This window comes from Anabrus simplex, chromosome 6 (assembly GCF_040414725.1).
Source record: "Anabrus simplex isolate iqAnaSimp1 chromosome 6, ASM4041472v1, whole genome shotgun sequence".
Classification (NCBI taxonomy): domain Eukaryota; kingdom Metazoa; phylum Arthropoda; class Insecta; order Orthoptera; family Tettigoniidae; genus Anabrus; species Anabrus simplex.
In genome coordinates this window covers 182,058,022-182,084,728 of record NC_090270.1, presented here as the reverse complement: position 1 = coordinate 182,084,728, position 26,707 = coordinate 182,058,022, and positions in this window count along the sequence as shown.

Genomic DNA, 26,707 nt, shown 5'->3' with positions numbered 1-26,707 from the left:
CCTAATTTGAACAGGACCAGAATGTCGCGACAGGTGTAAGACCGTATGTCCTTCCTTCTTATTCTTATTCTACTACTTTCCCCACCTTCTGGTGGGGTCGCAGGCGCGATCTGTACCACTAATGCAGATTTGGCCTTATTTTAATGCCAGATACCCTCCTGATGCCAACGCAGTGTGGAGGGTTGTATTTACTATTGCGTGTTTCTGCGAATAAGGAGGTGTATGTTTTGAGACTAACACAAGTATTCAGTACCGATTCAGAGAAATCAATCAGACGTGATTAAAATCGTTGACCCGACCAGAAATTGAACCCAGACCCGCTGAATCGAAGGGATCACCGCTGACCATTCAGCCACGGAACCCCGACCGGATGTCTTTCCCATCGTTGAATAACAGGAGCAGAACTTCGCGACCGGTATAAGACCGGATGTCTTTCCTATCCTAAAACAATGAGAGTAGTAAGCCTTGACAGGCGAAACTATGGATGTCTTTCCTGTTCTTGAGTAATATAAACAGCAAATTAATCTAAAAAGCCACCTAATCGATACTTTATTTCTTTTGCCTTTGGCAAACTTAAAAATACATTAACAAACACAGTACATATTTCGACCACTTATTGGTCATTTTCAGTTGTATATAAAAAATCTTAGATGATAACATTTAAAAGCAAGCACATTGGATCTTATAACTATATCCCATGGGAATCCAAAAACTATTGTTCTAGAAGCTTTAAATAAATTGGAAGATGGGGGGGGGGTTGGGGGTAAGGAGATTTATGTGAATGATACTTAAATTACAGTATCGTTTACAATTGTGTTTAAAAAACTTAAATGATGAAAAACATATTTAAAATATTTAAAATATTTAAAAGCGTCTATGGTAAAATTCTTTTTGATAAAATTAGGTGGCGTGATTAAAAGTTCGTGTTTGTAACAATCTTCAGGCATTTGTGAAGATTGCCCATCGGTATGGGCTCGCAATAAAGAAAGTTGCGTATGAGCTGTGCCTTATTTATTCGGCTATAAGTAAAATAACACCTCTTTGTACAATAGTTGTAATCTGCGCATACATTAAATTACAGCATGCTGATTGTTTGTGCATGATTTAGACAAAGAAAATTTCACCATATTTGCTGTTATAAACATCTCATATTTTATCACTATAGGCTGCACTACATAAACTGGGTCGTTATTAGAATATACCAAGTCAGTTTCATAAATCAGACAACTTTTCGATCTTAGTTATGTCAGTCATTTTCAAAATTTATTGCTTGTAATAACATTTTCTACCTTTCCGGGAACCTAGAATTTTGAAACAGCTTCATTCCAGTTTCCCTGCATTCCGTAAATCTGAAAATCATACAGTATATAAAAGTATAATGTAGGCCTATTGCAGTTCAGTATAAAATCAATAAAAGGTGATTCGCTTACTGCGTGGTTTAGTAGTCTTCTTCTAAGTACATATCATCATTGTTGTCACATGCGGTGCATTCTATACACGACTGTGTGGAATGTTCCGGGCATACAAACCGTGAGCAATGAATGCATTTCTTCTTAGACTTACGGTTCTTTTTGCGGTCGCAAAAAGCACACCGACCTGATTCTTTTGTTTCCTGGTGTTGTTGTGTTGGTACCTCGGGCTCCAAACCAAGAATACTTCTCAGGCGCATCTTTATGTCCCTGGGAATGTACTGCAATGTGGAACGCTGAACCATGTATTCCCTGCACAAATGTATTGATATAGTCTTCAAGAACGCACGGCGGCTGGAAGCACTGTGGTTAGCTTGATATATCACAAAACTGTTTATTCCTGCAACATTCACGAGCATGAAAAATAGGGTCATTGGCCAGCGGTTAGTGATTCCTGACAGTGAATACTCATTTTTCATACAATCTACCACATCAACCTCACCTTTTGTTAGGTTGTAGAAAGTCAGCATTTCCGCCTTATTTGCATCACCAGAGCTCTCGTCAATTGAATCGTCGTAATGCATAGACGATACCAACAAGACGACTTTATTTTTCTTTTTTTTTTTTTTTTTTTTTTTTTGGCTGGTACGATAGTAGGGTGCAGTCCTTGCCGAGCACAACGAGTAAATCAAACCATACACTGAATCAAACACAGTCACACCCAGACGGAAACACAACAATGTACGTGTCAGCAAGAGTCGCGCGCGGAGAATACTTCCGCAACGATGACAATACCTAACAGTAACAATCGCCACAGCAACAGAGTTAGAGATAGAAATAAACTAACCTTGACAATTGGTTTCCACAATCCCCGAGAACAATAAGACAAGCGCACATGCGACTTGGTCAAAGTCAAATTCTCGTACAAACAAAATAAGAAAAGTGCGGAGGTTTCCTCCGCGGCGCGCCCTCTCCCGAGTTAATTAAAATTCGCGTCTATGGTGCTGTTAAACACTTTGTTTTTAATAAACACACTTAAAATATTCTAAAGTGTCTATGGTAAGGCACTTATTCAAAAACACTTGTGCTTGAATGAAAGTTTATGTCAGATGCACCAGTCTTCAGGTGTTTATTGTTTATATTTGATAACTTCCTTGAGTGATATTCTTGTGGTTAAAAGACCGTGTTGACTGTTTAACTTCCGAGAATTGCTCTTCGGAATGTGATAAAAGAACTTGTGTTAGTCGTTTAACTTGTTAAAACCCTGTGGTATCTTCTGTTATACAAAATGGCGATCTGATTCGGGCAGCTTGCCTCGCGATCTGTAACCAGCAGGAGATCGTAATATATTAATATATAACATATGATAAAAGTAAAAAGCTCCGAATTCCAAATAGATAGCGGGAAGATATTTGTATTCGAGATTGCGTGGCCTTGTCTTACCTTATCTGGCAAATGTTTAATCCGTGTTGCCTTGGAGAACTGCCTTCGTGCACGACCTAGTGTGATAGCGGTGTGACATGGTCTGATTGTTCGTGGAATATTCCGGAGAAAGGGGAAGTAGAGTTGTGTCGTCATCTAGTACGTCTTGTGAGGGGGGACGTCACTGAAACACAACCAGTAATCCCTCCCTCCTCACAAGACGTACTAGATGACGACACAACTCTACTTCCCCTTTCTCCGGAATATTCCACGAACAATTAGACCATGTCACACCGCTATCACACTAGGTCGTGCACGAAGGCAGTTCTCCAAGGCAACGCGGATTAAACATTTGCCAGATAAGGTAAGACAAGGCCTCGCAATCTCGAATACAAATATCTTCCCGCTATCTATTTGGAATTCGGAGCTTTTTACTTTTATCATATGTTATATATTAATATATTACGATCTCCTGCTGGTTACAGATCGCGAGGCAAGCTGCCCGAATCAGATCGCCATTTTGTATAACAGAAGCCACCACAGGGTTTTAACAAGTTAAACGACTAACACAAATTCTTTTATCACATTCCGAAGAGCAATTCTCGGAAGTTAAACAGTCAACACGGCCTTTTAACCACAAGAATATCACTCAAGGAAGTTATCAAATATAAACAATAAACACCTGAAGACTGGTGCATCTGACATAAACTTTCATTCAAGCACAAGTGTTTTTGAATAAGTGCCTTACCATAGACACTTTAGAATATTTTAAGTGTGTTTATTAAAAACAAAGTGTTTAACAGCACCATAGACGCGAATTTTAATTAAGTTATTATTTTCTCACAAATGCCTGAAGATTGTTACAAACACGAACTTTTAATCACGCCACCTAATTTTATCAAAAAGAATTTTACCATAGACGCTTTTAAATATTTTAAATATGTTTTTCATCATTTAAGTTTTTTAAACACAATTGTAAACGATACTGTAATTTAAGTATCATTCACATAAATCTCCTTACCCCCACCCCCCCATCTTTCAATTTATTTAAAGCATCTAGAACAATAGTTTTTGGATTCCCATGGGATATAGTTATAAGATCCAATGTGCTTGCTTTTAAATGTTATCATCTAAGATTTTTTATATACAGCTGAAGATGACCAATAAGTGGTCGAAACATGTACTGTGTTTGTTAATGTATTTTTAAGTTTGCCAAAGGCAAAAGAAATAAAGTATCGATTAGGTGGCTTTTTAGATTAATTTGTTGATTAAACTCATCGATACGGCCATGAAGTGGACAGCTTGCAATAATATAAACAGAACATGACGGGTACAAGACCAGATATCCTTCCTGTTCTTCAATAATAGGACCAGAACATCGGAACGGATTTGATAATGGATGACTTTTATGTTCCTGAGTGATAGAAGATGTCGACATATACAGGGTTTTTCACCTAACATGTTACATGCAAATAACTTCTAAACCATTAAAGATATTAGCATTCTATTTTCATATTCGTAAATGGTACGCAGAGTCTTGTAAAATGACGTACTACTTAGTCTCCTGGGGGTGATTAATAACCGAGATATTGATACTAACTCCATATTTTTAAATAGAATGGCACAACTTGATACAGCGGATTTAAAAGTTCATCTACGTACAAATTTAAATATGTAAGTATTTTCAAAATCGGACAATTACTTTTTGAGATATAAGTAAAAACAGCATGTGCTGTTTTGCATGCCGCATCAGACGGCGTAAAGTCGGGCAAGGACATATTGAGGCGCAAGCAGTTTCCTGGGAGTGAGTTCAGTCGCAGAATGGGTACCAGGCAGGTAAGCACCTCGTACACATGTGATGGGTTTGCAAAGTGTGTATGACAAGCGAACACATGACAGGACATAAAGGGTTGATGTGTTTAAAACGAATAAAATAAATACTTTGCCTTGAAAGGAACATAACGAAAGCTATAATTGTCACAGGTTTTAGTGTACAGTTCTATCTACTCTATGAGTTGAGAAATAAACATAACACAAAACACTGGAAGAGCTCCTTCTAGAAAAGAAAATGTTCAGAGCTGATCGTAGTGAGATGGCAGCAACACTATTATTTATATTTTATTTTGCACGCATTAATCTCCGCAGAGCTCCAGCGCGACTGTAGTAACGTGCATTCGGGAGAGCGTAGGTTCGAGTCCTGCCTCGCCCAACCTAGCATTGATTTTCATGGTGACCCATGTTCAACACCAGGCAAATACCGGATAGGTACCTTTGTGATAGGCCACGGCCGACTTTCTTTAAAATCCTTCCCATTCCCATCCGTGAGAAAAAACGCTAAACTGAGCGCAACTTATTACATGTCAAAACAAAACAATACAACTTAAATCTCCCTTCCCCGTTGTGTGTTCGCCAGTCATACAATAACGTTGCACACCCAGGGTATGTTATGGTACATCACATTATATTTACAGTACATGTCTGTTATCCGTTCTGTGGCTGGAATCAAGGCCAGGAAGCAGCTTGCGCCTCAATATGTCCTTGCCCGACTTCACGCCGTCAGATGTGGCATGCAATACCGCGCATGTTCTTATTTATATATCAGAAAATAATTGTCCGATTTTGAAAATACTTATATATTTGAACTTTTACGCAGATGAACTTTTAAATAATCTGTACAAATTTGTGCCGTTCCATTGAAAAATATGGAGTTAGTATCAATACCTCGGTTGTTAATCATCCCATGAGACTAAGTGGCACGTTATCTTACAAGACCCTGCGTACCATTTACGAATATGAAAACAGAATTCGGATATCCTTAATGGTTTAGAAGTTATTTGCGTGTAAAATGTTAGGTGAATAACCCTGTATAAGACCATATATCGTTCCTGTCCTTCAGTAAGAGAAGCAGAACGCCGCGACAGGTGTAAGACTGGATATACGTCCTGTTCTTGAGTAATAGAACCAGAACATGACGACACGTATAACACCAGATGACTTAACAGTCCTTAAGTAATAGAAGCAGAACGTCGCAACAGGCGGAACATCTAGATTTAATCCCCCGAAAAGTATTTAAAAAGAATCGGGGAGCTTCGACGGCTACACATAAGCATGTTCGGTGGCACACAAAAAAAAAGAAAAAAATAGGCTATCAGAGATTCAGTAGTACACTTCCTAGAAAACTCGCCTATTTGGTTGGTCTGCTGACGTTTCCAAGACTCAGTTTCCCATCGTTTAATAACAACAGCAACAACAACAGAAGTATTCAAATAAAGCACAGTTGAAATATATCGTTGTGGGGCTGCGGAAACCACTAAGTTAAATATTTCAGCGTAGTACCTTGGCCGGTGAGGTTCTGTCGTTTTTTTTTACTGTTGGCTTTACGTCGCACCGACACAGATAGATCTTATGGCGACGATGGGACAGGAAAGGACTAGGACTGGGAAGGACGTAGCCGTGGCCTTATTTAAGGTCTGGAAATGGGAAACCACGGAACACCATCTTCAGGACTGCCGACAGTAGGGTTCGAACCCACTATCTCCCGAATACTCGATACTGGCCGCACTTAAGCGACTGCAGCTATCGAGCTCGGTGTTCTGTGATTTAAGTTTCAATATTGTGGGAGTAATTTCAAAGAATTATCGTTCTTGTGTGCTGCGGGTTAGCATTTCTTCCACAACATTATCACATAGCGATTTTCGCAGGCGCAACAACGATATAACAGTAAGGGAGGTTAAATGTCACCGAAACACTTGGAAGCCGTCCTGGTTAATAAAAACCCACTCAGGCTAAGATATAAAAATTACCAAGCGTGGACTTAAATTAGAGTGTAAATTAACACGGCTGTCCACAGGACCTACAACAACATATAACCCATAAGAGAACACTACATTGCAAAAGAACGGTAAGTAACAAGTGACGTTTTCATAGGGTTGTGAGGAAGAACCATCCCCATAGATCTCGTAAGTCATAGTTTCTTCTTGTGGTTTTAAACATCGGAAAGTGGCATAAGGTAATTCATGACCATACACTTCGAATATTGGCAATGACTGGAGACCTAGTTTGAACCTTCGAAAAGTACAAGATTCCGGACATCAACATCATGAATGAAGAAATTAAAAAATCCAAACAAGATTTTGTTCAGAAAAATAAATCTAAGGTAATGGAAGATCTGACAACGTTGTCCATTGATTTACAATATTTATCCGCGTAGATACTGAAAGCATACTAATAACTATTTTCTATGCATACTGACAACTACTTTCTATCCAAGCTAGTTAATTTCCTGTGCCTTTTATTGTTAATTTTGAAATGTCCTAACTGTTGGAATGGAACTACTACGTACTTCTTCAGTGCTACACATCATGAGATCGGTTACTACGGTAACTCTAGAAGAGCGACATTATTATGATGAATTTTCCACCTAATAAGATCGGGTCACGTCGCGTAACCACGCCACGGGAGTAGGATAATTAACAGGCTTGAGTAATTGGAGGAAACCCCCTGTGGGGATTGTCTTGAGAGGATGTGCTGACCGGCGAGGCATGTATTGTATTGTGCTCCAGTAACTGGAGATTATCTGTCAGTTCGCTTGATAGGTGTCAATTGATGCGGCCAATGTCAAGCTGAATAGTCTCATATGAAAATAGCGTGTTACAACTTATTTCAGGGGTTATTCTTGCCGTTGCCGGGGTGACTAGCTCAAACGGAAATGCACTGGATTTCTCAGTTCATGTTAGCGGGTTCGATCTCGGCTCAGTTCAGTGGTGTTTGAAGGTCCGCAAACGTTAACTTTGTATCGTTAGATTTACAAGTACATAAAATAACTCGTGTGGGACGACATCCCGGCACCTAGACGTCTCCAAAACCAAATGGAAGTTAGAGAAACATAAGATCAACCTCATCAGTATCCTTCACTTTTCCTGTGATTAGTGCTGAAAGATGATGGTTGTCTAGTTGTACTTCCCATTACTGTTTTGGAATTTCCCTCGTGGTATTCTACGTAATCTCTTTCTTACCTATCATTTTTATGGATTTCAAAGATATCTGCCAAGGACTTAGTTGAGGTAGAGCCCCAGCATACGAGAGTTTTTGTATGAGATGTTTTTTTGTTCAGACCTATATGGTCTGAATCCTGCTTGATATTCACATAATTCGGGTTCTAATTGCTTTTGTGTTCTTTGTAAGAGACATGTTGATAAAAGTTTGTTGGTGACAGATACAAGAGAGATCCCTTTATAATTATTTACATCTGATTTGTCACTTTTTTATGTGGTGAATGGATTAGAGCAATCTACCAGTTATCCGGGAGCTTTTCAGTTTGCTAAATGTTTTGAATTATTTGTGTAATTTATTTGAGTGAATTTGGGCCTAATTGTTCAAAAGTTCAGCTACAAATCCGTCCACCCCTGATGCTTTGTGTTTTTAAGTTTCTTCATGTGTGAATAAATTTATTCTTGTATTGGCGGTGACGAATTTTCTAGTGTGATTTCTGGCTGTACTTTCTGGAATCTCTCTGTAGGTTCTGGACAATTTAAAAGCTGTGAAAAATGCGTGGCTAGTTCCTGGAAATTTTCTTTATTTGTTAAGGCCAGTATACCATCTTGTTTCCGAAAGTAAAGGTTCTGTGGAGAAAACCCTTTAATTTGGTTTGCGAAGGTCTTGTAAAAATCGTGTGTGTTTTAATTTTTGAAATCGTCTTCAGTTGACTTCAGTTAATCGTTGACGTTTTTTCATTTATTTTGTCTTAGAAAGATGCTTGCTTTAGAACTTCGAAATTTTTTTCTGTGTTTCTTCTGATTTGTTTCAATTGTAGTTTCGAAATGCCTTTTTCCTTTCATCTAGTGCGTTCTCACATTCTTGATTCCACCGAGGATGTTTTGGTTTCTTGTGAAGAGGGATGAAATCCTTCTCCGTTTGGTGATCTTAGTTTGAAATTTCTCCCAATACTCTACATGTTGTTATTCCCATTCTTCTGTTATTTTGGAATCTTTGGTTTTGTGTCGATAAAATTTTGGGATCACCGGCGTTTTCGTTTTGAATTTTCTTGTTGGTGTGAATTTAATTTTGATATTCGTTAAATAAAGATCCGAATCTATGTTAGCACTTCTACGCACTTGCACATCGTGAATCGTATATTTACACATGATCAATCTGAAATTCTTCTAAATGGTGGATAGGTGATCGCCATGTCCTTTTTATAAGGATTTTTCTGGAGTGGAGTTGACATAATTTTCAAGTTGTTTTTTGGCATCACCCAATGAGACGTGTGCCATTCTTATCGGTGAACCTGTTTGGCGGATAGTCTCCCAATGTCTTCTTGTATTTGCGTTCCCTGCCAATTTGTGCATTGAAATCACCGAGTACAATTTACACATCATCTTTTTGGATTTTGGCCATCTCTGTTACAAGTTCTTCCCAGAATCTTTCCGTCTTTTCGGGCTCTTTTATATTTTCATAATTTGTTGGTGCATGGACATTAATAATTTTGTAGCGTTTGTTGGTGTGTTTTATTCTTAAAGCCATAAGTCTATTATTGATGAATTTCACCTCTTTTATGGATTCTAAAACTCTTTGTCTACAATGAAGGTCATGCCAAATATTGCTGCTCCTTTGCCAATTTTCTTGTTTGTTCCACTTTTGAAGATTCTGCGATTATTGAAGTCTATCTTCTTTGAATCTTTGAAACGTGTTTCTTGCAGGGCCAGAATTTGTATTTTCTGCTTCGTGAATTCTGTTGTGAGATTGTATAATTTCCTTGTTTGAATCAGTGTCTGAATGTTGAAATGTTGGAAGTGCCAATGTAATTGTGTGTTGTCCGTGGAAGTTTACCAGGGCACTCCGACTTGCTCCCTCGTAGAAGTCCAAGCTCCCCAGAATCCGAATGCTTGGTTGCCACTTCGGCGTGGGTGGATCGTCCACCTGGGGTAATGTCTTTACTTATACGAGTCAGGATTGCTTGCAGTCAATCTTCTAGCTTTCGATAGTGGTGTAGTACCAGGGATTGTTAGTTCCTGGAGCATTTTTTCAGCCGCACCTCCGGTGAAGAGACGCTCACCACTTTGCCACTTGCTAAAGTCAGACGCGAAGTGGTTTTGAATAGGTTCTTCCGCCCTCTTCTGCCGTCCAGTCTGTTGGCCATTTTTCTCTTTACCTCAGGTGACCCACGAGTGCTTACTTGACTAAGCCTTACTCACACTTGCCTGCATATCTACAGGAACTTCCCCTATCAACCATTAGGACGCGCCGTGTCGGGATTGAGAGGCCCCCACTCCAGTGTCTCACGCAGGGTTGTGCTTAGCTCTTATTCAGTTTGGAGCTAAGCCCCCACGTAACCTAACCAGGTAATGGTGTAATGTGTTGTCCAGTATGAAAGACTCATATTGCCCGTCTTAAATATTACTCACAGTACTGGCAGGCTGTGTGACCTAGGCAACTCTGAGATAGTTCGTAGAGTGCATATCTTCGTGGTTTCCATGGGAGGTATTACCAAAGAAACAAAATGTGTGACAGTTAGGGCAAAGATTTTATCCAAATATAACAAGTGACACTCTAGGTAATCTGTGGAACAAATGTAGCAATTGACACGATAGTTGACATTTACGGCACAACGTTAATAATAAATATGACCCTAAAACATTATTAAACGAAAACAGATTCATTGAATAACACTAATACAAAAGTAGTATAATTGGATGGCTCGGCCGCCTCCTACTCCTCCCGCCGCCTCCTCCGCCGCCTCCTCCGCCGCCGCCTCCGCCTCCGCCTCCGCCGCCCGCGGGAAATTTGAATTTTGGCGGGAAATTTGAATTTTGGCGCGAGATTTGAATTTGTAAACAAAGCCACGTGCTTTTTGACAGCTGTCATCGACAACAACGCAACGCTAACCTCACTGCTGCCATCTTGACGGGCCTAAACCTCACTAGTGCCAACTTAACCTAACTAGCATGAGGTAAACAAAGCCACGTGTTTTTTGACAGCCACGTGCTTTTTGACAGACAACAACGCATCGCTAACCTCAGTACTGCCATCTTGACGGGCCTAAACCTCAGTAGTGCCAACTTAACCTAACTAGTGCGAGATAAACAAATCCACGTGCTTTTTGACAGCCACGTGCTTTTTGACAGATTTGTAAACAAAGCCACGTGCTTTTTGACAGACAACAACGCATCGCTAACCTCAGTACTGCCATCTTGACGGGCCTAAACCTCAGTAGTGCCAACTTAACCTAACTAGCGCGAGGTAAACAAAGCCACGTGTTTTTTGACAGCCACGTGCTTTTTGACAGATTTGTAAACAAAGCCACGTGCTTTTTGACAGACAACAACGCATCGCTAACCTCAGTACTGCCATCTTGACGGGTCTAAACCTTAGTGGTACCAACTTAACCTAACTAGCATGAGGTAAACAAAGCCACGTGTTTTTTTGACAGCCACGTGCTTTTGACAGATTTGTAAACAAAGCCACGTGCTTTTTGACAGACAACAACGCATCGCTAACCTCAGTACTGCCATCTTGACGGGCCTAAACCTCAGTAGTGCCAACTTAACCTCACTAGCGCGAGGTAAACAAAGCCACGTGCTTTTTGACAGCCACGTGCTTTTGACAGATTTGTAAACAAAGCCACGTGCTTTTTGACAGACAACAACGCATCGCTAACCTCACTGCTGCCATCTTGACGGGCCTAAACCTTAGTGGTACCAACTTAACCTAACTAGCATGAGGTAAACAAAGCCACGTGCTTTTTAACAGCTATCATCCGCCATCTTTAAACCACAGAGCACTGTGCTGCCCTCTTTATCGTAGTAGATGTAAAATTCGTCACCTGTCATCGGCAGTGCTGCCATCTTGACGGGTCTAAACCTTAGTGCTACCAACTTAACCTAACTAGCGCGTGGTAAACAAATCCACGTGCAGCTGTCATCCGCCATCTTTAATCTATAGAGCACAGTGCTGCCCTCTTTAGCTACTTACCTTTGAAATGTGGTGGCGGATAATTTGAAAAATGCTTTTTGAGAGCAGCCATCTTTGTGCACCGTGCTACCCTCTTTAGCTAGATACCTGTGGTGGCAGACAATTCCACGTGACAGCAGCCATCTTTAATCAAGAGAGTACCGTGCTGCCCTCTGTGGTGGCGGCAATTTGAAAAATTCTACATTCTCTTGTTTGGAAACAAACCCATGCGCTTTTTTTGACAGCTGTCATCCGCCATCTTTAATCCAGAGAGCACCGTGCTGCCCTCTTTAGCTACTTACCTTTGAATTGTGGTGGCAGCAAATTCCACGTGCTCTTGTTTGGAAACAAAGCCATGTGCTTTCTTGACAGCTGACATCCGCCATCTTTAATCTATAGAGCACAGTGCTGCCCTCTTTATCGTAGTAGATGTAAATTCGTCACAGCTGTCATCCGCAGTGCTGCCATCTTAATGGGCCTAAACCTTAGTGCTACCAACTTAACCTCACTAGCGTGAGATAAACAAATCCACGTGCTTTTTGACAGCTGTCATCCACCATCTTTAATCCATAGAGCACAGTGGTACCCTCTTTAGCTACTTACCTTTGAAATGTGGTGGCGGATAATTTGAAAAATGCTTTTTGATAGCAGCCATCTTTGAGCACCGTGCTGCCCTCTTTAGCTGGATACCTGTGGTGGCAGGCAATTCCACGTGACAGCAGCCATCTTTAATCATGAGAGCACCGTGCTGCCCTCTATATGGTGGCGGCAATTTGAAAAATTCTACATGCTCTTGTTTGGAAACAAACTCACGTGCTTTTTTCTGACAGCTGTCATCCGCCATCTTGCATCACAAACCTCAGTGCTGCGCTCTTTAGCTAGATACCTTTGAAATGTGGTGGCGGCAATTTGAAAAAATCTATGTGCTCTTGTTTAGTAAACAAAGCCACGTGCTTTTTATGACAGCTGTCATCCACCATCTTTAATCAATAGAGCACTGTGCTGCTATCATGCGGGCAATTTCATCACCTGTCATCCACCATCTTTAATCTACAGAGCACCGTGCTGTCCTCTATGTAGTAGCGGGCAATTTGAAAAGTTCTGTTAGCCGTCATCCGCCATCTTTAATCAAGAGAGCACCGTGCTGCCATCTATGTGGTGGCGGCAAATTCCATGTGCTCTTGTTTAGTAAACAAACTCACGCGCTTTTTTGTCAGCTGTCATCCGCCATCTTACATCGCAAACCTCAGTGCTACACTCTTTAGTTGAAATATGGTGGCGGATAATTTAAAAAGAAAAATTCTACAGCAGCCATCTCTCGGCGCTAATTGCACAAGATGGTGGCTATACATGACTCCTTAAAGGTGCTTATGCAAGATGGCCGCTATACATAGACTCCCTTGGGATGCTTGCGCAAGATGGTGGTTATACATGGCTCCTTATGAGATGCCCTAGGGATGCTTGCGCAAGATGGCGGTTGCTCTTATGAGGCGGCTTAAGGGTCCTTGTACAAGATGACTAGAGACGCCCTAAGGATGCTTGCGCAAAATGGCGGACGCAAGATGGCGGCTATACACGACTCCTTATGAGACGCCTGAAGGGTGCTTGCGCAAGATGGCTGCTGCTCTTAGCTTAGAGGCTAACGTGTCATGCTAGTTCGATTCATTAAATTTGGGGCTTAAATGCAAAATGTTAAATATCTCAAAAACGGTGCATCGTAGAGCAAAACGGACAAAATTTTTCCGCCCAATACCTCGGTTCGCAGTACGAGGAACATGATAGCATAAGTCTAATGATGAGATCGACGGTTCGGTTCCTACTTAGGCCCTATGGCATTCACTCTGTTTTAGCTTGTATTGAAGCAAGTCTTCGTAACATGATCAGGTCTAGCTATGGTAGAGAGTATAACGTGCCGTGCAGGTTCGATTCATTAAATTTAGGGCTTAAATGCAAAATGTTAAATATCTCGAAAACGGATAAAATTTTTCTACCTGATACCTAGGTTTGCAGTATCAGGAGCATAAGAAAAACATAGTCTAATGATGAGATCGACGGTTCGATCCCTACTTAGGCCCTTTGGCATTGGCAGCTATCTAATTCTACAAGATGGCGGCTATACATAGCTTCTTATGAGACAGCTTAAGAGCGCTTGCACAAGATGACTGCTGCTCTTATGAGACGCCCTAGGGGTGCTTGCGCAAGGTAGCAGTGACAAGACGGTGACTATACACAACTGCTTATGATACGGCCTAGAGGTGCTCACACAAGATGGTGGCTGCTCTGATGAAGAAAGTTAGCTTTGCATCATGCAGGTATCTTTACAGCACTAAACCTCATACCTTTGAAATGTGGTGGCAGGTAATTTGAAAAATTCGACGTGCTTTTTCATAAGCTGTTAAGGCCTCCTCTTATGTCAAGGCATAGCTCTATCGAACGAGTTTAAACCTGCATCGGGATAGCTAGAGTAAGCGCGTGCTGCAGTGATGACGTCATTATGCATGTTTAGACTTGCAAATCAGAGAAGAAACGTAACAAGGCTGGAATCGAAAACTGCACTCTATGCTGTTAACTTTATCATGTGATCGAAACATTGATTGAAGTATTTAGAACACGCAATAAGTAGAACCAAACACTGTACTCGATACAACATGTGTTTAGAACATGTCAGGGGATATCTTTGTTCTAAGAAGATTAGTTTACCGCACATTCCTTGGCTAAAGGGCTAATGGGCTAAAGGGCTAATGGGCTAAAGGGCTAATGGGCTAAAGGGCTAAAGGGCTAATGGGCTAAAGGGCTAAAGGGCTAAAGGTGCAACAACCTCATCGATCGCTATCAGCAAGAACGCTTGTACTTTGTTAAGTGTAGAAAATTAATCTTTATTGGTAAATGGTTTTATGTTCAGAACAAGGAATGGAACCTAGGGGTTACGTCTTACCTAATAAAATCCCCGAGGTGCGATGAGTTACGTTTTTCGAACTAGTGTTTGGAACACTGAACTTTTCAAGATGGCAAGAGTGAGGTTAGCAATGTTCTGTTGTTGGATTTTAAATTCCGCGCTACAACATGCATAAGGTAGCAGCCCTTGAGGTTTACCGCCGTAAAGATGGCAAGAGTGAGGTTAGCAATGTTCCGTTGTTGGATTTTTAAAATTCCGCGCTATAACATGCATAAGGTGGCAGCCTTGAGGTTTACCGCCGTCAAGATGGCAGCAGTGAGGTTAGCGACGCTCTATTGTCCTTCAAAGTGAGGTTAGGGTTCGTCAAGAAGACAGCTGTCAAAAAAGCACGTGGCTATGTTTACCAAACAAGAGCACGTGGCTGTGACGTCACGGTCACGTAGTATACTGCCTCAGCATGCAAAGTTCAATGTCTACACCTACGTAGTTAACACTCTGCTATGTTCACAAGATTTTTATACATCACTATTCTTTATGCTTTAAGTTCATTCACATAGGCTATGCTAAGATAGCAGCACAAACACATGCGAACTTTGTACATTCTAATGGAATAAGTTTAGTACTGTGTGCGTCATGGATACATGATGTGTGCACGCATTTAATCTTGACTATACGTAATGCTGCCGCTTTGTTTACAAGATTCTTATACATTGCTATTCTTTATGCTTTAAGTTCATGCACACACAAGCGATAGTCGTACGCTCTAGCAGGAGAAGTTTAGTACGATATTCGATACATACATTATCGATAGGTGATGTGTACACGCTTTAGAACATAGCTCATCTTTATGCTTTGAGTTCATGCACATGGGTTAGGGATACACAAAAGCGATTGCTACATGCTCTAGCGGAAGAAGTCTAGTACGATAGTCGATGCATGTAAAATCGATAGGTGATGTGTACACACTTTGAAACATGGCTATTCTTTGTACTTTCAGTTCATGCATCTTAGTTATGCTAAGATAGCAGCACAATCTAGCGGAAGAAGTTTAGTACGATATTTGTTGCATGCAAATCGATAGGTGATGTGTACACACTTTGAAACAGGGCTATTCTTTTTACTTTAAGGTCATGCGTATAGGTTATGCTAGGATAGCAGCACAATCTAGCGGGAGGAGATTAGTACGAGAGTCAATGCATGCAAAATCCATAGGTAATGTGTACATGCTTTGAAACATGGCTATTCTTTGTACTTTTAAGTTCATGTATATAAGTTATGCTAAGATGTCAGCACAATCTAGCGGAAGAAGTTTAGTACGAGAGTCAATGCATGCAAAATCGATAGGTAATGTGTACACGCTTTGAAACATGGCTATTCTTTGTACCTTAAGGCCATGCGTATAGGTTATGCTAAGATACCAGCACAATCTAGCGGAAGAAGTTTAGTACGAGAGTCGATGCTTGTAAAATCGATAGGTAATGTGTACACACTTTGAAACATGGCTATTCTTTTTACTTTAAGGTCATGCGTATTGGTTATGCTAAGATAGCAGCACGATCTAGCGGAAGGAGTTTAGTACGAGAGTCAATACATGCAAATTCGATAGTTGATGTGTACACGCTTTGAAAAAAGACTAATCATTGTACTTTAAGTTCATTGGTATAGGTTATGCTAAGATAGCAGCACAATCTAGCGGAATAAATTTAGTACGAGATTTGATGCATGCAAAATCAATAAGTAATGTGTACACGCTTTGAAACATGGCTATTCTTTGTACTTTAAGTTCATGCGTACAGGTTATGCTAAGATAGCAGCACAACCTAGCGGAAGAAGTTTAGTACGAGAGTCGATGCTTGTAAAATCGATAGGTAATGTGTACACACTTTGAAACATGGCTATTCTTTTTACTTTAAGGTCATGCGTATTGGTTATGCTAAGATAGCAGCACGATCTAGCGGAAGGAGTTTAGTATGAGAGTCAATACATGCAAATTCGATAGTTGATGTGTACACGCTTTGAAACATGGCTATTCTTTGTACTTTTAAGTTCATGTGTATAAGTTATGCTAAGATACCAGCACAATCTAGCGGACGAAGTTCAGTACGAGATTCGATGCATGCAAAATCGATAGGTGATGTGTACACACCTTTTTACTTTAAGGTCATGCGTATAGGTTGTGTTAAGATAGCAGCACAATCTAGCGGAAGGAGTTTAGTACGATATTTGATGCATGCAAAATCAATAAGTAATGTGTACACGCTTTGAAACATGGCTATTCTTTCTACTTTTAAGTTCATGTGTATAAGTTATGCTAAGATAGCAGTACAATCTAGAGGAAGAAGTTTAGTACGATATTTGTTGCATGCAAAATCAATAAGTAATGTGTACACGCTTTGAGACATAGCTATTCTCTGTACTTTAAGTTCATGCGTATAAGTTATGCTAAGATAGCAGCACATCTACCTGCAGAAGTTTAGTACGAGAGTCGATACATGCAAAGTCGATAGGTAATGTGTACACGCTTTAAAACATAGCAATTCATACTGCTGCTCTGTTCCCAAGACTTTTAAGAATAGCTAATCCTAATGCTGCTCTTAGCGACGTCGAGCTAAGGATTGATTACGTGACCGTGACGTCACGATCACGTGCTCTTGTTTGGTAAACATAGCCACGTGCTTTTTTGACAGCTGTCTTCTTGACGAACCCTAACCTCACTTTGAAGGACAATAGAGCGTCGCTAACCTCACTGCTGCCATCTTGACGGCGGTAAACCTCAAGGCTGCCACCTTATGCATGTTATAGCGGGGAATTTTAAAAATCCAACAACGGAACATTGCTAACCTCACTCTTGCCATCTTTACGGCGGTAAACCTCAAGGGCTGCCACCTTATGCATGTTGTAGCGCGGAATTTAAAATCCAACAACAGAACATTGCTAACCTCACTCTTGCCATCTTGAAAAGTTCAGTGTTCCAAACACTAGTTCGAAAAACGTAACTCATCGCACCTCGGGGATTTTATTAGGTAAGACGTAACCCCTAGGTTCCATTCCTTGTTCTGAACATAAAACAATTTACCAATAAAGATTAATTTTCTACACTTAACAAAGTACAAGCGTTCTTGCTGATAGCGATCGATGAGGTTGTTGCACCTTTAGCCCTTTAGCCCTTTAACCCATTAGCCCTTTAGCCCTTTAGCCCTTTAGCCCTTTAGCCCATTAGCCCTTTAGCCCATTAGCCCTTTAGCCAAGGAATGTGCGGTAAACTAATCTTCTTAGAACAAAGATATCCCCTGACATGTTCTAAACACATGTTGTATCGAGTACAGTGTTTGGTTCTACTTATTGCGTGTTCTAAATACTTCAATCAATGTTTCGATCACATGATAAAGTTAACAGCATAGAGTGCAGTTTTCGATTCCAGCCTTGTTACGTTTCTTCTCTGATTTGCAAGTCTAAACATGCATAATGACGTCATCACTGCAGCACGCGCTTACTCTAGCTATCCCGATGCAGGTTTAAACTCGTTCGATAGAGCTATGCCTTGACATAAGAGGAGGCCTTAACAGCTTATGAAAAAGCACGTCGAATTTTTCAAATTACCTGCCACCACATTTCAAAGGTATGAGGTTTAGTGCTGTAAAGATACCTGCATGATGCAAAGCTAACTTTCTTCATCAGAGCAGCCACCATCTTGTGTGAGCACCTCTAGGCCGTATCATAAGCAGCTGTGTATAGTCACCGTCTTGTCACTGCTACCTTGCGCAAGCACCCCTAGGGCGTCTCATAAGAGCAGCAGTCATCTTGTGCAAGAGCTCTTAAGCTGTCTCATAAGAAGCTATGTATAGCCGCCATCTTGTAGAATTAGATAGCTGCCAATGCCAAAGGGCCTAAGTAGGGATCGAACCGTCGATCTCATCATTAGACTATGTTTTTCTTATGCTCCTGATACTGCAAACCTAGGTATCAGGTAGAAAAATTTTATCCGTTTTCGAGATATTTAACATTTTGCATTTAAGCCCTAAATTTAATGAATCGAACCTGCACGGCACGTTATACTCTCTACCATAGCTAGACCTGATCATGTTACGAAGACTTGCTTCAATACAAGCTAAAACAGAGTGAATGCCATAGGGCCTAAGTAGGAACCGAACCGTCGATCTCATCATTAGACTTATGCTATCATGTTCCTCGTACTGCGAACCGAGGTATTGGGCGGAAAAATTTTGTCCGTTTTGCTCTACGATGCACCGTTTTTGAGATATTTAACATTTTGCATTTAAGCCCCAAATTTAATGAATCGAACTAGCATGACACGTTAGCCTCTAAGCTAAGAGCAGCAGCCATCTTGCGCAAGCACCCTTCAGGCGTCTCATAAGGAGTCGTGTATAGCCGCCATCTTGCGTCCGCCATTTTGCGCAAGCATCCTTAGGGCGTCTCTAGTCATCTTGTACAAGGACCCTTAAGCCGCCTCATAAGAGCAACCGCCATCTTGCGCAAGCATCCCTAGGGCATCTCATAAGGAGCCATGTATAACCACCATCTTGCGCAAGCATCCCAAGGGAGTCTATGTATAGCGGCCATCTTGCATAAGCACCTTTAAGGAGTCATGTATAGCCACCATCTTGTGCAATTAGCGCCGAGAGATGGCTGCTGTAGAATTTTTCTTTTTAAATTATCCGCCACCATATTTCAACTAAAGAGTGTAGCACTGAGGTTTGCGATGTAAGATGGCGGATGACAGCTGACAAAAAAGCGCGTGAGTTTGTTTACTAAACAAGAGCACATGGAATTTGCCGCCACCACATAGATGGCAGCACGGTGCTCTCTTGATTAAAGATGGCGGATGACGGCTAACAGAACTTTTCAAATTGCCCGCTACTACATAGAGGACAGCACGGTGTTCTGTAGATTAAAGATGGTGGATGACAGGTGATGAAATTGCCCGCATGATAGCAGCACAGTGCTCTATTGATTAAAGATGGTGGATGACAGCTGTCATAAAAAGCACGTGGCTTTGTTTACTAAACAAGAGCACATAGATTTTTTCAAATTGCCGCCACCACATTTCAAAGGTATCTAGCTAAAGAGCGCAGCACTGAGGTTTGTGATGCAAGATGGCGGATGACAGCTGTCAGAAAAAAGCACGTGAGTTTGTTTCCAAACAAGAGCATGTAGAATTTTTCAAATTGCCGCCACCATATAGAGGGCAGCACGGTGCTCTCATGATTAAAGATGGCTGCTGTCACGTGGAATTGCCTGCCACCACAGGTATCCAGCTAAAGAGGGCAGCACGGTGCTCAAAGATGGCTGCTATCAAAAAGCATTTTTCAAATTATCCGCCACCACATTTCAAAGGTAAGTAGCTAAAGAGGGTACCACTGTGCTCTATGGATTAAAGATGGTGGATGACAGCTGTCAAAAAAGCACGTGGATTTGTTTATCTCACGCTAGTGAGGTTAAGTTGGTAGCACTAAGGTTTAAGCCCATTAAGATGGCAGCACTGCGGATGACAGCTGTGACGAATTTACATCTACTACGATAAAGAGGGCAGCACTGTGCTCTATAGATTAAAGATGGCGGATGTCAGCTGTCAAGAAAGCACATGGCTTTGTTTCCAAACAAGAGCACGTGGAATTTGCTGCCACCACATTTCAAAGGTAAGTAGCTAAAGAGGGCAGCACGGTGCTCTCTCGATTAAAGATGGCGGATGACAGCTGTCAAAAAAAGCGCATGGGTTTGTTTCCAAACAAGAGAATGTAGAATTTTTCAAATTGCCGCCACCACATAGAGGGCAGCACGGTACTCTCTTGATTAAAGATGGCTGCTGTCACGTGGAATTGTCTGCCACCACAGGTATCTAGCTAAAGAGGGTAGCACGGTGCACAAAGATGGCTGCTGTCAAAAAGCATTTTTCAAATTATCCGCCACCACATTTCAAAGGTAAGTAGCTAAAGAGGGCAGCACTGTGCTCTATAGATTAAAGATGGCGGATGACAGCTGCACGTGGATTTGTTTACCACGCGCTAGTTAGGTTAAGTTGGTAGCACTAAGGTTTAGACCCGTCAAGATGGCAGCACTGCCGATGACAGGTGACGAATTTTACATCTACTACGATAAAGAGGGCAGCACAGTGCTCTGTGGTTTAAAGATGGCGGATGATAGCTGTTAAAAAGCACGTGGCTTTGTTTACCTCATGCTAGTTAGGTTAAGTTGGTACCACTAAGGTTTAGGCCCGTCAAGATGGCAGCAGTGAGGTTAGCGATGCGTTGTTGTCTGTCAAAAAGCACGTGGCTTTGTTTACAAATCTGTCAAAAGCACGTGGCTGTCAAAAAGCACGTGGCTTTGTTTACCTCGCGCTAGTGAGGTTAAGTTGGCACTACTGAGGTTTAGGCCCGTCAAGATGGCAGTACTGAGGTTAGCGATGCGTTGTTGTCTGTCAAAAAGCACGTGGCTTTGTTTACAAATCTGTCAAAAGCACGTGGCTGTCAAAAAACACGTGGCTTTGTTTACCTCATGCTAGTTAGGTTAAGTTGGTACCACTAAGGTTTAGACCCGTCAAGATGACAGTACTGAGGTTAGCGATGCGTTGTTGTCTGTCAAAAAGCACGTGGCTTTGTTTACAAATCTGTCAAAAAGCACGTGGCTGTCAAAAAACACGTGGCTTTGTTTACCTCGCGCTAGTTAGGTTAAGTTGGCACTACTGAGGTTTAGGCCCGTCAAGATGGCAGTACTGAGGTTAGCGATGCGTTGTTGTCTGTCAAAAAGCACGTGGCTGTCAAAAAGCACGTGGATTTGTTTATCTCGCACTAGTTAGGTTAAGTTGGCACTACTGAGGTTTAGGCCCGTCAAGATGGCAGTACTGAGGTTAGCGATGCGTTGTTGTCTGTCAAAAAGCACGTGGCTGTCAAAAAACACGTGGCTTTGTTTACCTCATGCTAGTTAGGTTAAGTTGGCACTAGTGAGGTTTAGGCCCGTCAAGATGGCAGCAGTGAGGTTAGCGTTGCGTTGTTGTCGATGACAGCTGTCAAAAAGCACGTGGCTTTGTTTACAAATTCAAATCTCGCGCCAAAATTCAAATTTCCCGCCAAAATTCAAATTTCCCGCGGGCGGCGGAGGCGGAGACGGCGGCGGAGGAGGCGGCGGAGGAGGCGGCGGGAGGAGGAGGAGGCGGCCGAACCCGCTTATTATACTACTTACAAACTTTAGCGCTCAAATTAAAGCCACAAATATTCCCTGAAAGGCAAGAACGAAGCGCATGTCTTCTGTATAACTGGATATAAGACGCAGCACTATTACACAAGATTATTATTATTATTATTATTATTATTATTATTATTATTATTATTATTATTATTATTATTATTATTATTATTATTATTATTATTATTATATTCGTTTACGGCCATTAGAGACCACGTTAGGTAACAATTACATGTTTCTGGAAGCCTTCTTTACAGCCCAGAACTTTATCATCCTTTCTCTGGCAGCCTGTCTTCTTTCTTCCGTCCACCCACGCTTAAGTTTTGGTTCGTCATGGAATCCCTGCAATTTGTCGATCACTGACCTAAACTTTGTTCTGTTTGAGATGTCTTCTGAATTTAGTCCCACATGTTTGAGATACTTTCTGTCCTCCCTGAACCATTTATCCTACACTTTAGGTCTGCTGTCTAGTATTGTGAAAATCCTTTTCGTTAGTCCCTTCTCATTCATTCAAAATACGCGCGCATAGAATTTAAGTCTTCGTTTTCTCATGGTCTCGGTTAGCTTTTCATTGTCTCGGTAAAGTTCTTCCCTTCCTCGCAGCCTATAATGTTCATCCACAATCTTTGGACCCATTATTTTGCGAAGGATCTTTCTTTCGAATTTCTCAGCTTCTCTCAGTCCCGCTTTTCCTGTCATTTGAAGGCATTCACTAGCATACAGACATTCCGTTTTAAGCACTGTATTGTAGTGCCTTAATTTAGTTCGTCTGGAGATGGTTTTCTTGTATATAGGATATGTCCTACGAAACGTCGTAGCCATTTTCTCCCGTCTGGTGTTGCTTCTCTTTCATTAGTTTTCAATTGCACTGTTTCACCCAAGTACTTAAAGCTATCAACTTTTTCTATTTTACCGTGTTCTGTCTTCAGTACTGAGGGGCTATTCTGATGTTTGTTATATATTTAGCTTTTCCGAAAGAAATCTGTAGTTCTGCTTTTTCTGCTTGTAGTTTTAGTACATTCAGCTGTTCTATTATTATTATTATTATTATTATTATTATTATTATTATTATTATTATTATTATTATTATTATTATATCATGCCTTATGGTTATTGTCAGTCTATTGGGTCATCAGCGCAGAGGCTGCTTGTATCCTCAATAGCACCACCAATGTTTTGCGTTTACAGAAAAACCACGAAAACCAATGGCGGCATTAACAATGAGGCGTACTAGGCAAGGTAAGCAGTAAGGTAATGTGCCATTAACTTCCTCTCCTAACCAAGAAGTGCTGTTGCAGCTTGACTAATCCTATGAGTAACACCTTTCATAACACTCTGGTGTATTAATCGTGCTCCGAATGCAATTACTCAGCTCCACCCGAACCTTAGCAGCTTCCATACTGTCCCAACCAGAAATGAGACTTGAGTGGAAGCTGTATTTTTGCTCTCCTCTGTGGCAAGAAACATCAGTAAATAGCTACAGGTGCAATAGTTAATTTATAAAGATCAAATAAAAGGTTTAAAGACTTTTTTTTTTGCAATTTGTTTTACGTCGCACCGATACAGATATGTCTTACGACAACGATGGCATAGGAAAGGGGCTGCGAGTTGGAAGGAAGCGGCCGTGGTGTTAATTAACGTACAACCCCATCATTTGCCTGGTGTAAAAATGAGAAACCACGGAGAACCATCTGCAAGACTGCCGACAGTGGGGTTGGAAGTCTTTTGAGACTAAGGGCTGGTATGTCATTTAGAACAGGTAGCAGAGGATTCTTGCAGATCTTGTTGTACTCTCGAACAAAAGCTCTGGATCTTCGTAAGTCAGGTGGCATTATTCCTGACAACAGAGGGAGCCAGTGAACTGGAGTTGATCTGATGGTGCTAGATATAAGACGCATGCTGGTATTCAATTGTGGGTCAATATAATTTGTATACGGACTATTAATCCACACTGGAGCACATTAGTCAGCAGCAGAGAAAACCAGTGCTAAGGCTGAACAGGATCAGGACAGGTCATAGAAGGTGCAGGGATTCTCTCTACAAGTGGAACTTTGTACCATCTCCAGAATGTGACTGTGGAGCCCCTCGCCAGACTATTCCTCACATTGTAAGCGAATGTCAACTGCGGGCTTATCCAGGTAGTTTGGAAGACTTCCTGTCTCCAACAGCGGAAGCACTACAGTGGATTGAAAAGTTGGACATTCAGATATAACACTAACGCCTGAAGTGAATCAATGTTTTCGTTATTATGTATATATTGTATATTATGTATATAATTTCCATGCCATACATTAATAATAATAATAGTGGGGTTCGAACCCACTATTTCCCGATTGCAAGATCACAGCCGCGCGACCCTAACCGCACGTCGACTTGCTCGGTTCGGTCTGGTGTTTTAATACCCCTAGGATCTCTCATCTAAGGAGTGTGATTTGGCAATCACGAGGAACATAGCTGAGTGTGACATTACTTGCACTGACTTGTGGCCTGACCGCCCGCTGTCAACTCTTGTTCTCTCCCGACCACTATTGTAGTAGGTTTACTCCGTTCTTAACCTCTCTGCGTGTTTTTCTGATACTCTCGTTCTTCGAAGGATTGGACCTCTCCCTCTCTCTCTTCCGATTATTGTTAAGAGAAGATAGTTGCCTAATTGTACTAAAAATGATGGTCACTAGCAACCCGATCCCAAAGGCACAAGAGCCCCGAAGGGCCATGTCCCACCAAGTGACCGCTGCTCAGCCCAAAGTCCTGCAGATTTCGAGGTGTTGTGTTGATAACAGGGCAAATCCTTTCGATCACATACAACCTGAGACAATAAAGTTCGGTGAATAGTCCTGCAATATCAACATAAAACTTAGATGAACAATGCACGACAGTGACCTTACTGTCCTTCGAAATAGTCCCCTTCGATAACTATGCACTGCTGAGATCGGCGATACATGTCCTGGAAACTTTGCAAGAAGGCTTCCTTTGGGATGGTGTTCAAAAGCCTCGTCTCTCCGGAATTACCTGCCGATGAATCATCAGACGTTGATAGCTCTCTAAGTTCAATCAACTTTTAGTAACTTTAAAATCTAATCACTAAATGACCACTCCAATAATTCTGTGGCTTGGTTCTAAGAGGGCCAATGTCATTTTCTGTCGAAATTGAGATATTAACTGATACAAACGCGTTTTAACCTGTCTTGCAACATGTTAAAAGGGCCAATGTCTCTGTTAAGTACTAAACGAACAGTTAACGCTTAATTAAATAAGCCCTTGCCAATAATGTTAGATTACCAATAAAGATTAGAGACCTGGCAATTTTTAAAGAATACGATAGAAAAAATTAGCGTTTAATAAGGTGACTTACACAAAGAAAGTATAAAGTTATTTAAAGTTAGTTGTCTAAAAAAATAATTGGAGAACTATAAGCAAAACTTCAAATGCTCAAAGCTCAAAAACAGGTTTTTTGACATTGGCCCTTTTAGAACCAAGCCACAGAATTGCAGGTGAAGGCTGAACCTCGCCCGCAATACATTCCGTACTGAGCGGGTTGCTAAGCGATTAACACTTTCATTAATAAGCTGACATACAGTATGTGGTTTTCATTTTTAGTAACGTGATTGTATGCAGCCATGTTTGATTACTACCCATCAAGCCAGAGAGTATACACTTGCTCTGAACATGAATCTCTGCTAGGAACTCATTGAATCTGTGATCTTCCCCAGCTTCTAAATAAATTCAACAGATGGCAGAACGTTCCTAATAACTTACGTGCTGCTACCAGAAAACAACGCACAGACGGGAAGGTATCAAGTTGAGTAGGCTTATGTATGACCATTAAAAAGCGCTGGGACAAACTCTTGAAAAAGAGGGTGTCTACTTGCTCGAACCAGTATTCACTCACGGCCAATTGTATGTTGCACTATATCGGACAAGATAGATTGAAAATGTTAAGCCCCTGATACGCCCGAATGGTCGAAGCACGGTGCATATTGTATGGAAATAAGTGTTAAAAATTATAATACGAAGGTATCAGTTATTATGTAGCGGTACTAAATGTGCATAAAACAATTGATAAGCATAGGCAAAACTGCATGACAAGTTAGTCTTATCGTTCTACACCAGGGCCTGTATAACACTGTGAGGTAGCTTCTGAATTGTAATCACGTAGGCTGAGGGGACCTCGAACCAGCCCTGAGATCCAGGTAAAAATATCCAATCTCCTGAAATCGAGCCCGGGCCACCTGGTAAGAGAAACATAACGCTACCGTTACACGACAATTAACTGTCTAAAGTTCTCCTGTTCTTGCAGTGCCTAGAGTATCTACTGTTAAATTGCTTCGATCAATAAATAAAGCTGCCTGCTGTCATTTCTTGATGGATACAGTACCTTTGCTTCTATCTCTTAACACAGGTCACAGCAAAGTGTAGCTTCCACTGAAGTCTCAGTCTCATGCATGGCTGGGACAACATGGAAGCTGCTGGGGTATGAAAACAGAAGGTGACACGGATTCATGTGTGTGTGTGTGTGTGTGTGTGCGTGTGTGTGTGTGGGATCGTTTGTGTGCTCTCCGAGACATGTCACTTCTTTAACACACTGCTTGAGCTCATGCTCTATTATTATTTTATCGTCCTCTATATTTCATGTCCACCACATTTACATGGTATGAACACTAGCTAACAACGCGACTGACTCTTTTCTGTGTGTTTTGGATGCAGACACTCCGTCTCCCTATGATGGACCACCTTCTGGTCCGTGTTGTCTGTTTGAGCTCGAGAGCGGTCGTTTATTTAGTTATGTGCTGTGTGGCTGACGTTCCTATGAGTCCCCCGTCTGTGTCCCCTT